The sequence below is a fragment of the Macrobrachium rosenbergii genome, chromosome 12 (genome assembly GCF_040412425.1).
Source record: "Macrobrachium rosenbergii isolate ZJJX-2024 chromosome 12, ASM4041242v1, whole genome shotgun sequence".
Classification (NCBI taxonomy): domain Eukaryota; kingdom Metazoa; phylum Arthropoda; class Malacostraca; order Decapoda; family Palaemonidae; genus Macrobrachium; species Macrobrachium rosenbergii.
This window is the reverse complement of record NC_089752.1, coordinates 63,862,487-63,876,415: the sequence shown is the minus strand read 5'-3', so window position 1 is coordinate 63,876,415 and position 13,929 is coordinate 63,862,487. Positions and strand designations below refer to the sequence as shown.

Sequence of the window (13,929 nt, the reverse complement as noted above, 5' to 3'; positions counted from 1 at the left end):
GAGAATGTAGAATAGGGAAGGGAGTTTTAAGTGTTGAAAAATTATGTAGTATAGATGGGCAGACTGAGGGAATGGGAATTAGCCAAGATGGGAGTGTGAATATAGAACAGAAGGATTGCCAATTGTGGGGATGAAGAGTGAGAAAGAAAGGTTTTCATATGGATAGAGAAAGGGCGAGGTTGGTTGGGATTGTTAGTAAATTTGGCAAGAAGGGGCTCAGGTATAGTTAGCTTCAGGGTAGGGAATCGGTGAAATCTTGCATAGTACCTAAGAGCGAGGAGGGCATGTCTGCGGGTAAGCAATGGTAGTCCTAATTCGGCATAGAGACTTTCTATTGGCAGCGAGCGGAAGGCCCCAAGGGCTAATCTGAGTCCTAAGTGGTGCACCGGGTCTAGAAGTCTGAGAAGGGAGGAGGAAGAGTCAGAGCTTCACGTAGGTGCAGAAGCATTTTGCGGTCACCACCCCAAGTAACGTGGGATAAATTTGAAGGAGGCAAAGGCGTTAGAGGGAAGTTTTTTTTAATTGATACGATATGTTCCTTCCAGGTAAGTCGAAAATTAAACCAAGGAATTCACCACTAGTATGGTACTGTATGGGCGAACTGGGAACTCCTTCATATTGAATTAAGGGTAAAGAAACGGAGGGGTTTATGCATACACGGATGGTTCGCTTGTTAAGGAACGATTGGATGAAAATGCCCATATTACTTTTTATATCAAGTGGCAGTAGTTGATGTAAGATGTAGTATTTCCAGGTGGTATCATATTATGCTTTTTCTAAGTCAAAGAAACCGTGAGGACTGATTGTTTAGAAACAAAGGCTGTTTGGATGTAAGATTCCATGTGTGCAAGAGGGTTAGCTGTACTCCTGCCTTATCTGTAGCCAAATTGGGATGAAGAAAGTTGTTTTGGCTCTAAATGCCACAAAAGGCGAAAATTTATAATTTTTTCTTGTAATTTACATAAGCAGCTGGTTAGGGAAATTGGTCGGTAATCTTGAGGTGCATTTCCTGATTTATTTGGCTTTAGGAAAGGGGAAATTTGCCTTTTATCTATATTCTGTTCAATAATGATAGGAGAAAAGTTAAGGGATTTGCCGAAAGGTGTCGAAGCATTTGATTGTGGATACCATCAGGTCCTTCACATGTGTTCTGGCAAGATTTGAGTGATGCGATAAGTTCTGCTATGGATCCCGTGGAGGATGATGTGAAGTTGATTGGGTTCCTTTCTGTTTTAAGCTTTATGTTTGCGAATTGGGAGGGGAGATGTTCTCCTACACTAATGAGGCTAAAATATTGGCCTAGTGTATTGGCTATTTCTGTTGTGTCACCAATAAGGTTATTATTTATGTTTATTGCTGGGGCTTTATGGGTGGGTATTTTCCTGATATTTTGTGTATACATCTCCAGACAGCTGAACTATGGGAGAAAGAAGTTAATGAGGAGACATTGCTCGAGCCTGCGCCTCAGTGTCCACCATAACAAGACGTGAGTGATCATATCTTGTTAGAAATTTGACCATGCCTACCTGTCTCTGCAGGCACTTCTGAAAGTGGAGTGTGTTGTGCGTGTACTTTGTCAACTCTCTGGGGTCCAGAGAGTTGACATAAGGGCAAGGTGAGTGCCGGAGAACATTTTTAGGTGGTTAGGAGAGGATGGAGTTGGAGTTTTTTGGAAAAGTATACCTTAGTTTTACCAGACCACTTATTTTACAGGGCTAAGAACCAATTGGATACCTAGCAACGGGACCTACAGCTTGTTGTGGAATCCGAACCACATTATAGCGAGAAATGAATTTCTATCACCAGAAAGAAATTCTTCTAATTCTTCATTAGCAGGCAGGAGACTCGAACTCGGGTCTAGCGAGTGCTAGCCGACAACTCTACCGACTCGCCCAACGAGGAACTGTAGGAAGAGATGTTGTAGTGTTCTGTTATCTTATGGTGGCACGCTGTGGTTCATTTGGTTGTAAAGTGGCCACCAGAGGTGAATTGGTGGAAAGGGAGCGTGGGGCATCATTTGCCGAGGTGACTGGTAACGTGGCAACCGATGGTAGGGATAAGGAGGTTTCTTGGGAAGTAGTCTGGCTCGTGGTCGCAGAACTAGCCAAGTCAGAAAATCCCAAAAAATCAGAGGACTGATTGTGAGAGGGGCCAGTCCTCAATCCCTTCGAATTAGTTAAATTTCCATTATCGGTCATATGGGCTTGGGTGTGTGCTGGGGAAGTATATCATCCACTCCTTGAGAGCCCCGCATGAAAAAGTAAGGGCAAAGAGAAAAAATGCAAGGACGCTGTGCCCTATGGCGTCCAGGAGGCCATTCATGACCAACCCGAAGTTGGCCTTCTACTCTCTCAGCATGGACACTCACACCTAAGGGATAGGCGGGACAGAGGAAGAGGACTGGTATAATAGTGAGAAAGAAGAGTAATAAAATGATGGATTAAGAAACAAAATCAAGCCAAAATTGGTTGAGCATAGGGCCACAGCCCAAGGCCGGAGGAGGGTCCAGATGGATACTGAAAGGTCACCCCTGCAACACCGGGCAATGGTCCCTAGCCCAGAAGCCTCTCCACAACGACAATGTTGCTTGGTATGGGAGGGGCTTACGTAGAAAAGACAATTCCTTTATAGGCCCAGTTCATGAGTCGAGACTGCTCCCATGGCAACGGAAAGAATTATTCTTTACTTATTTTACTTAACTGACCTATTTAAAACAGTTCCTCTATATAGACCATACGCACGACTCAGCCTTCCTGAGGTCTATTGTGGCAGTTCTTGGACCTTCAGAAGTTATTTACTCGACTAAAATGGCTTTGCTGACAGTCAGTTCTTATAAGTACCGGCAATATCGAGGGTCAGATGATCTTATTATTGTTGAAAGACCTGAAATTTGTCCAGTAAGGGATTTATGTTTTTATATTCACGCAATGTTTCACCTGTAGGATTCCCTGTTGGCTTAATTTCGCTCCAGATACGTTGATGTATGAAATTAAAAAGACACCAAAATCTCTTAATTCGCGGAGGTATTATTGATACTGAAAAGTTATTAGTCTAGCCAAAGACTTTTTTAGATTTACATACGCTGAAAGACCCACAAAATAATGTTGTAATTACAGCATTCTCTAACGCCATAATTTTGGTAGAAAAACGTAATGATGGAAATATCAGTAAATATCTAAATTGATTTATCATGCTTTTTTTATATTGATTCGAGTTCCATACACTTACGAATACGAATTATATACATATTAAGACCCAAAAAACAATGCTTTGGCTGTGGGATTTTCTGTGGATATACTTGCAATAATAAATATATAATAGCGGAAAGATCGTTAGATACCAATAGCACTGGATTCTGAAATTTTTTCCCTTCCTTGCAACCAGTCCTTCTTTTGTCAATAATATATTTTCCCTTAAAGGGACGAAAATAGGAGAACTAACGATTAATACAAAGACTTTGTCGCCTTATTTAGTCTGCCAAGGCCACACTCAGATCTCACGGACCAAAGACCGTAAAGATCAAAAGTTTATTTGACGTTTTATCAAAGGGGTTCATAATCTTCCGGTCTTTCCTGACCCAACACGAACTTAACCTTAAGGTCCTCCTTCTTCCTCTTTCTATTTTCTCACCAGAAGTACACGCCCGACGACAGCTCTACTACGCCAGTTGCTCGTATCAATAAAGAATCGTCTAACAAACATGCAGATGCCAAGATTATGAACGTAAACAAACGTGATTTGCCGAATAACATAACAAGATGAAGCGTCCGATTTTTAACGAGCTTTCGCAACTTCTGTAATTTCTGCCAGTAAACGGTGAGCGTTCAACGCAGTGTGTTATCTCTGGATAACAAACGTGGATAACAATTATCTTGCGGAGGAGGATTACCGCTTTATACAGATAGGAGGTCACAGCCACTGATCACAAAGAGGCCCTTTCAGCCTTTTCATCCTCTCCTCGTCCAGATATCAATAAAAGTAGGCCATCCCAGGAAGAGAGTTGCGTAATGATTACATAACTGGTGCATCGAACAATGAAGATTCTCTCTTGCCATCTAGGTTACGTGCCATTAAGGTCATTATAAGTGACGTAAGGCCAAGAGGCCACTGTAACGCAATTCGTTATAGAAAAAGGAATTCTTGTTATTCACCATTAGATTCTGGAGGCGCTTGACAACATTCTCGTTTGAGGCTGTAAAGGGCTCACAAGGTGTTTACTCCACATTCCCAGCATTCAGTGATTTAACCGAAATGAATTACTTATAATCCCGATTCGGTTCGGTAACGGCTAATAATAATAGAAATGATAAAGAGCCAATTCTCATTTATATATATATATATATATATATATATATATATATATATATATATATATATATATATATATCTATATGTAAATATATATATATATATATATATGTATATTGTCACGAAGTGATCAAGCACCTGGTTATTACACAAATAATGATACCAAAAAGTTACCTCGCATCGACCAGATACTTGAAACCTCATAACAAAGAGTTTTGACTGAATCACTAAAGGTACAATGATCCCATAAAACTTACTTATCACTTGAGAAAATCAACGTAACTTCATCAAGTTATGGGTGAGGCAACAATTATTAAGTTATATCCAGACTAGTGGAAAATGGGTATCACTTCAATAAACACCATCTGTCTCTCTGGTTCTGTTTTATCTAGATAAGTCTCAGGTGAACAAACAGATACATCACTTACCTTGTACACATTCATTAATGTCTCTAATTACTGGTGGTCAAAATGAAATGCTATGTTTTAAAAAACTTTAAACAAACAGGTTTATTTCTAAGTTCAAAAGTTATATGCAAAGTTCACAATCTCAAAAGATTTACTATTAATTGACAACACTGTAAGATTTAAGTATTTCTTAATCAAGTTCAATTCACAAAACTTTAATTTATTAAGAAAGCAATTTGGTTGGGTAAGATTCAAACTATTAACTATCACTCAAGTGCCGAGTATATACCACAGACATTCACCAAAATATTACTGACTGGAATCCACATAAACATTCTCCAAAATCTCAATAACAGGTAGGCACTAACAAAATGTTAAGAAATCACCAGCAAAACACTGTAATTATAAAATTATAGTGATATGATAGCACAGACATATAAGAATGCAATATGCAAAAATGGAAATCTACCAACCACCAAAAATGTGCCTAAAGATTATATCAATCTTTCAAAATAATACTTCTCTTTTAAAAAAGAAAAAGAGTTAAACTCACGACTTTCTAAGACTTTCTCACAGACAACACTGTCAAGTCACTAAGACCTTTTCAAAATAATAAAAATTCTCTTTTACCTAGAATATCACTTTAACTCTTAACATTACAAAACTCAGTAATCACCACATTACCTTTTGTAATTATTACAACATTACACGTTTTCCACATTACTTGCACAAAACAATATTCCTGATCACCTTCTACAAAATTAACACACTCCTGGGGTGAGTTTTAACAGAGCTTTAACAAACAGTAACCCTTCAGTTTCCCTTATATATATAATGGGATTATTGAGAGAGAGAGAGAGAGAGAGAGAGAGAGAGAGAGAGAGAGAGAGAGAGAGAGAGAGAGAGAGAGAGAGATGCTTTTCTAAGGGACCCCTATGGCTGACTGGCTGTCTTTGGAACAGCACTGCACTTTTAACTCTCCAACAGAAGCCCTTCCAGAATACATTATACATAGAGTATACACACATCATACATAAGTATACATGTGTATGAATACATACATGGCTGAGCTTCGAGCGCCTTATCTATGACTGACATTTCCTGGGAGACTCAAACCACCTGAACAAGCAAATTCTTGGAAATGCTTTTAGACCCAAAAATTGGCTGGCTGACAGCATGTCAACTCCACATCTCTCACTGTTCCTCTTCTCTCTTCCTCAGATTACGAAAAGATAATAGGCACGAACACAGCTAATAAACATAGGTTAGACATACATGATGAATGTATAATAGGCAACTGGCCGATAACTGTCAACACATCATGATAAGTTAAGAGGGGTCTTTTTGCCTCTAAGCACGAGTTACTGGACACTTGTGCAAACATGGAAGGATAACATCTTACCCTCTCTCTCTTCGGCGGCGCTAAAAATACGCTAGGAATTCGTCATTCATAATACAATTCCAAATATTAAACAAAGGGAAAAACATACCAAAGCATTGTAAGATTACATGATATACAATTTATCTGTAAGAAAAGGACATTTTAAAATCACATCTTCACAATGAATGACGAATCTGCAAGCAAAACATCAAAATTTTCACAGAGACCTATAAACACTTATAGAATGGTTATATATATTACAACGCCTTATAATATTCCTCCCCCCAAAAGATTAATTATCCCCGGTTCGAATCAGTGGATTCGGAACGGGATAAATAATCTACAATTACACTGCTCTCTCCAAAAATGTTCTCTCTCCTTACACAAGAAGATTATACAAACAATCAGGGAAATTATTATGGCTGAAAAACTAGCACAAAATAGGCAATAAACTCTAAGCACATTCACAAATCTTGGTAACTCCTTCACCACTTTAGAAACAAACTTAGCTTGCCAAATATTATCAAGTAATTGATCAATAAGAGGTAAGGGACAATTATCAGCTACACTGATGCAATTCAATTTCCTATAATCAGTACACATCCTACACGAGCCATCTGGTTTCTTTACTAACACACAAGGAGAACTGTAATGATTTGAACTGGGCTCTGCCAATCCGTGCTGCAACAAATATTCAACTTCTTTTTTCAAAACATCTTGACGAAGGGGTGATACACGATAAACTCTTTGCTTGAATGGTTTAGCATCCTCTCTGATTTTAATCTCATGCTTTGTCAAGTCGGTACTCTTAGGTATGACTGTAAAAATTTCAGGGAAATTTTGGATCATGTCAGTTAATTCTTTGCTTTGTTCAACACTTAGATGTTTTAGTTTGCTTTCTAAATTTTCTAATATTGAGGAATTGTTCATCTTATTTTCAGCTCCCAACTCGTAACCATCATCTTCTTCTGTATATGAAGTTGTTTGGGTTATAGACCTAACCTCAGTTGTAGTTTCTGAAAAGTAGGGTTTCAAAAGATTTACATGTATCTTCCTCCGTCGTTTCCTTCTCCATGGTGTTTCAATCACATAAGTTCGATCACTTAACTTTTCTGTTAGGTTATCCTATAAGGACCTTGAAATTTATTTGTGAAACCCTTTTCACTGGTAAGAACACTAGGACTTGCTGTCCAACATTAAAGCTTCTTAACTTATTCTTAGCATCATACTTTCTTTTCATTTTCTCTTGCTTGTCTTCAAATTTTCTAAAGAGAATTTTTTAATTTCTTCTAACCTTTTCCTCAAGTTCTTCACATATTCTCCTTGGACTTCCTCTTGATTTTCTTCCCAGTTCTCTGCAAGGATTTTCAACGGACCTCTCACGTCTCGACCAAAAATCATTTCATTTGGTGAACATCCCATACTTTCTTGATAAGCATTTCTTACCTCAAATAACATTAAGGGTAAACCAACATCTACCATTCTCTTCCCAACTCATTACAGTACTTGATTAACTTACTTTTCAAAGTTTGATGGAACCTTTCTAAAGCTCCTTGAGTCTCTGGGTGATAAGCAGTAGATAACTGTTGTTTTACTCCTAGCAAATTCAGCACATCTTGGAATAATTTCGAGGTAAAGTTCGTTCCTCTATCGCTCTGTACAATTTCTGGAATTCCAAACTTGGAGAAAAATTCTACCAACTTCTCAGCTATTACCATTGCACTTATACTTCTTATAGGAATCGCCTCCCTTATACCCCGGACTTATAATTTTAAGCCTAATTGAAATATGTATATAAAATACTGCTGCCTTAACCAATCCTTGATGTTTGTGTTTGATCTCAGTTTCAGACAAGTAGTTCTACTCTGAAGTATGTGAAGTTATATATCACTAGAAAGCTACTGCTTTGAATATTCTGATACATTATAACATTTTATCCTACGTGCAAAAAATCTGATGTAAGAAAATGATAAAATTGAGGTAAATTTAAAAAAAAAGTTTTGATTTTTTCAAAATTTACTCTGAATGACCATAAAATGGCTTTATAGTTAATTTTCAGTAGTGTTATGGGTATTAAATTGTAAGGTAAATAATATCCTTTCATTTGATGCCTAGTGTTTCATTTTATTGTGAAAAACAGTGAAGCATTCAGGGCAAATTCCCCCATCACATTTTGGGCAAAAATAACCCAAGCGGACCCTTTTAGGGTGACCTGCTATACAGTTCCTCTTCTTCCCCACTGGGAGTTTTACAATCTTATGCCCATCATCTGCAGATACTGCTACATGGGAAGGACTTCCTATTTGATCAGGTGAGAGTGAAGCTGCATGGATTTGTTCCAGAGTTTGTCTTTTCCTGATGGTTTTTACTGGTTCGTAGTTCTGGACAAGTGACTCGACCAAGGAGACCACGAACTTATATCTATCTAAGGGATGGTTGCTTGATGTATTAGCTACATATAGTAAACAGCTGTTGAGGACAGCTGTCCCAATCAGTGAAAAGGCTGCCTTGTTAGTCCATTTCAGTGTCTTGCGTTCAGCTAGGTATGAGTAAAGCTTGGTGTCTTTCATATCTACACCTCCCATGACATGATTGTAGTCATCAACAATTTGTGGAACTATTTTGTCAGGTTTGCCTGTTCTCTTTACAATTTTATAGCCTCCTTTTGAGAGAGTAGATAGAAGAACAGGTGTTTTCTTACCATCCTTGTAAGCCACACATAACAAAGGACTCTTTCTGTATTCTGAAACCTCTTTGTTTTTCAGTTTTTTCTTTACTGCATCCATAGGCACCCCTTTGCGGTTAGTGCGAACTGTTCCAGTTGCTGTTGTGCCATTCTGCCAAAGATCTTGAAATAGCTTAGGCGAAGAAAAGTAATTGTCAAGACCTATGTGATGACCACGATGAAATAGGCCTGCTTTCTCAAGAAGCCTCATAACAAGGTCATATGTGGCCCCATTATCACTTACTTGCATACCAGCTGTTCCCCTATATACTTCAAAAGCATAAGTATAACCAATTCTTGCCTCGCATAAACACCAAACCTTTATTCCAAACCTAGCATGATGCTTGTTTGGCATATACTGTCGCAAATGAGGGGTCTTACCTCTAAAACCAATAATGCTTTCATCAATGGATATTTTTCTTTCAGGGTAGTAATGACTTTTGAAAGTCCTTTGGAAGTGATCAATAACCAGTTATATTTTATACAATTTATATGTTGGGTGATCTGGTGGTGGAACTTTTGAATTGTCTGCAAAATGCAGAAACTTGAGTATCACTTCAAACCTCTCTCTATTGTAGTGGTTAGAGAACCACGGTGATGCCTGGCTTGGATTTGTACAATCCCAGTAGGACCTCAGAGTTGGTTTCTTGATAAGTCCCATATTCAAAATAACTCCCAAAAAAGCCAATATTTCATTCACAAATGTCTGACCTTGTTTGATCCATAAGTTGACCACAGACCTTTTCTTTTGTTGTAGATACTCAGTATGGGACTGTATCCACTGACTTGCATACAAATTCGTTTCATCAACAATTTTCTGAACAAAACTATCTGTAATAAAGAGCTTCTATTGGTAGTGCATCATGTTTTGGGGGATGGATTGGTCCACAATGGCCTGTGTATCTTACAGTAGGTGGTCCAGCTTCATTATCTAATACCTGCATCCAGTCTCCATCATCACTGCTATCACTACCAGAATTCACATCATCGGTTTCATCAGCTGATTCATCATCAGTCTCACTTTCATCATCAGCAGCAATATCTTCCTCCCTAGTACAGCCATCATAAATACTATCATCATCAGTCTCTGGTAAAACTAAGGTATACTTAATTTTTCTGATTGGGTAAGACTCCCATCATTTTCGTCATCCATAGTAATCGTGATAATCTGAAAAAGCACACATGAAAATATAATATATATATATATATATATATATATATATATATATATATATATATATATATATATATATATACACACACACACACACACACACATATATATATATATATATATATATATATATATATATATATATATATATATATATATATAACAGACAACACCAAAGATTTGCAGAGAAAATAGTTATTTACAATCATGAAGACGGGCACAAACACAAAAAACAAAAACGTAATTACAACAGAGTGTTACTCATGTATTTATGTGTGTTCATTCATTACTCTGCATGTTCATTTATTGCCTTGAAATGAAGGTCCTCGTATGTCATAAGCGATGTGGATACCCATGCATGAAATGTGTTACCAAAATTTTCAAGTGAAACCACCTAGCCTATCCTATAATATATATTATTCCATAAAATAGTACAGAATTAAAATATAATTCCCTAAAATAGTACGGAATTAAAATAAACATTCTTCTAAATATGCTTCTAAAAATAAAAAAAAGGTATGAAATAAGCAATGCTTACGTTGAAGACCTGTACTCACGTGTGTTTATGTCCAGCTGTCAAAACGAGTTTACAAAGGTCGTGTGAGACATGGAAAACTATTTTGCGTGGTTTTGCTTTTGTAGTAGTTTTCCTGCATTATACTTTGGCATGTAATTGTATAAACTATTACTGAATCACGAGAAACAAATGCATTACAAAATTTACATAGACAACACAAACAGCACAACAACACAGCTAACACAAACGTTTTGGCAAAGAGATCGTCTTTGTAAACAAATACTTTTGAGTGAAATCCAGTTGTTCATTGCTTTGCCAAACATTTTCCCTTCACTGCGAAACACACAAAACATTCCTGAATCACAAGAAGCAATTATATCCATAAATTTTAGCGTCTAAATCCAAAATATTACGTAAAATGTATCACTAACAAGTTCCAGTCACACAGCAGCAAAATCAACCGCCTAAAACAACCACATTCAAGACCAAAACAAAAGCTAACCATCTGATTGGTTGCTACTTTATGATGCGGAATCAGAGAGCCAATGGTAGGGAAGCATTGTAGTGACGTTTTAAGGCCACCAAAATGGCCTAGTGGGGACGTGAGGGCGGCGAATTTGAACAGAACTTTAGAGAGCCATGAACATGGCCTCACGGAGGCTACCGGTAAAGCCATGATCATGGCCTCACGGAGTATAAGGGTACATCCCATACTTTCTTGATAAGCATTTCTTACCTCAAATAACATTAAAGGTAAACCAACATCCCATTCTCTTCCCGACTCATTACAGTGTTTGGTTAACATACTTTTCAAAGTTTGATGGAACCTTTCTAAAGCTCCTTGAGTCTCTGGGTGATAAGCAGTAGATAACTGTTGTTTCACTCCTAGCAAATTCAGCACATCTTGGAATAATTTTGAGGTAAAGTTGTAGAATTTTTCTCCAAGTTTGGAATTCCAGAAATTGTACAGAGCGATAGAGGAACGAACTTTACCTCAAAGTTATTCCAAGATGTGCTGAATTTGCTAGGAGAGAAACAACAGTTATCTACTGCTTATCACCCACAGACTCAATGAGAATATCAAGAGGAAGTCCAAGGAGAATATGTGAAGAACTTGAGGAAAAGGTTAGAAGAAATTAGAAAATTCTCTTTAGAAAATTTGAAGACAAGCCAAGAGAAAATTAAAAGAAAGTATGATGCTAAGACTAAGTTTGAGAAGGTTATGAAGTATTTCTTTTGGCCTGGACTACACAAGGATGTCAGTAAATTTTGCAGGGAGTGTCATACATGCCAAATAGCTGGAAAACCAAATGAAACTATTCAAAAAGCTCCGCTGCAACCGATAGAAGTTAGAGGAGAACCCTTTAGCAAGGTAATAATAGATGTGGTTGGTCTGCTTCTGAAAACGAAGAAAGGACATGAATATCTGTTGACGTTAATGTGTCCCTTAACAAGATATCCTGAGGCGATTTCTATAAGAAGTATAAGTGCAAAGGTAATTGCTGAGAAGTTGGTAACTTAGTCTTAGCATCATATTTTCTTTTCATTTTCTCTTGGCTTGTCTTCAAATTTTCTAAAGAGAATTTTCTAATTTCTTCTAACCTTTTCCTCAAGTTCTTCACATATTCTCCTTGGACTTCCTCTTGATTTTCTTCCCCGTTCTTTGCAAGGATTTTCAACGGACTTCTCACGTCTCGACCGAAAATCATTTCATTTGGCGAACATCCCATACTTTCTTGATAAGCATTTCTTACCTCAAATAACATTAAGGGTAAACCAACATACCATTCTCTTCCCAACTCATTACAGTATTTGGTTAACATACTTTTCAAAGTTTGATGGAACCTTTCTAAAGCTCCTTGAGTCTCTGGGTGATAAGCAGTAGATAACTGTTGTTTCACTCCTAGCAAATTCAGCACATCTTGGAATAATTTTGAGGTAAAGTTCGTTCCTCTATCGCTCTGTACAATTTCTGGAATTCCAAACTTGGAGAAAAATTCTACCAACTTCTCAGCTATTACCTTTGCACTTATACTTCTTATAGGAATCGCCCCAGGATATCTTGTTAAGGGACACATTAACGTCAACAGATATTCATGTCCTTTCTTCGTTTTCGGAAGCGGACCAACCACATCTATTATTACCTTGCTAAAGGGTTCTCCTCTAACTTCTATCGGTTGTAGGGGAGCTTTTTGAATAGTTTCATTTGGTTTTCCAGCTATTTGGCATGTATGACACTCCCTGCAAAATTTGCTGACATCCTTGTGTAGTCCAGGCCAAAAGAAATACTTCATAACCTTCTCAACAGTCTTCCTGATTCCCATATGTCCAGCCTCGTGCGCTACTGCTACCACCTGCTTCCTCAATGGAATTAAAATTTGATGATATTCACCCCATTCAGCATTTCCTGGTATATCTACAGGTCGATGCTTCCTCATTAGCAATCCATCCCTTAGATAATAACAGGTAGAAGTTTGTCACATTTCTTCTGGTTCAACCACTCTGAAGAACAGTTCAGCCAACGTTGTATCCCTCTTCTGCAATTCCACTAATTTTTCTCCAGTCACTTGACCAACTTCAAAGGTTGAACTCTCAATATCTGTTAGCCTTGCTTCAGTAATTTCACTACTGTCTTCAGGAACATTTTGACTACTCGGAGTCTCTTTACCAATAATAGGATTTTCCTCTTCTGCAAGAATCTCTTCAGTACTGACATTAGGGGAAACTTCACTTTCCCAGAACAGCTTTTCTAAGCTTAAAGATCCTTCTGCTGCAGGTAAATCTTCAATTTCTTCACTTCTATGCTCAGTTCTCGTCATGCTCCTGGTAGTTACACAACATGGAAATAGGTGAGGGTTTTTCTTCTCTAGTTCTGTTGTAGGACTAATCCTTAATGGTTTGTCTGTCACTACAGGACAAGGAACGAAGGGAACACCAACTTCATTACCCAGTAAAACATGTACACCTTCAACGGCTAGTGAGTCCTTTACTGCAAAATCAACACTTCCTGTCACTAATTCACATGACAAATGCAAGCGGCATATAGGAGTTACTTCCTCTCCTCCTATACCTTTTAAAATAACTGAATCTCCGGTGAGATTCTTCTCCAACTGCGGGTGAGCACCTCGAATTACCACACTGTGATTACTTCCTGTATCACGTAATATCTTCACTGGTACCTGTACACTCAAAGAGGGGGTTGTCAGCATACCTTCAAAGATATATGGCTTAAAAGCCTCCTCACTGTTCAGCCACTCACTACTGGGATTTGCATTTCCACTGGTTGCTAAGCACTCTGCTTGTCTGGTTTCATTTTCTCCCACATTGTTCCTCGTAGTTGGCTTTGGCTGGTTAGCTCTTGTCACCTGTCCAACTGGCTTAGTCTGCTGGTACACTTTATAGCAATCTCGACTATAA

The 13,929-nt window shown here is 37.9% G+C and overlaps 1 long non-coding RNA gene and 1 pseudogene across 1 annotated transcript in view; one reads left to right on the top strand and one right to left on the bottom strand.

The window, feature by feature from the left end:
* Positions 1-3,820: 3,820 nt before the first annotated feature.
* LOC136844252 (uncharacterized) overlaps positions 3,821-13,929 on the top strand; it is a 31,337-nt gene continuing 21,228 nt past the window's right edge. The window contains exon 1 of the long non-coding RNA XR_010854792.1: positions 3,821-3,978. This is a non-coding gene — a long non-coding RNA (uncharacterized lncRNA). The remainder of the gene's footprint in view (positions 3,979-13,929) is intronic.
* Positions 8,161-12,950, bottom strand: LOC136844292 (piggyBac transposable element-derived protein 4-like; annotated as a pseudogene).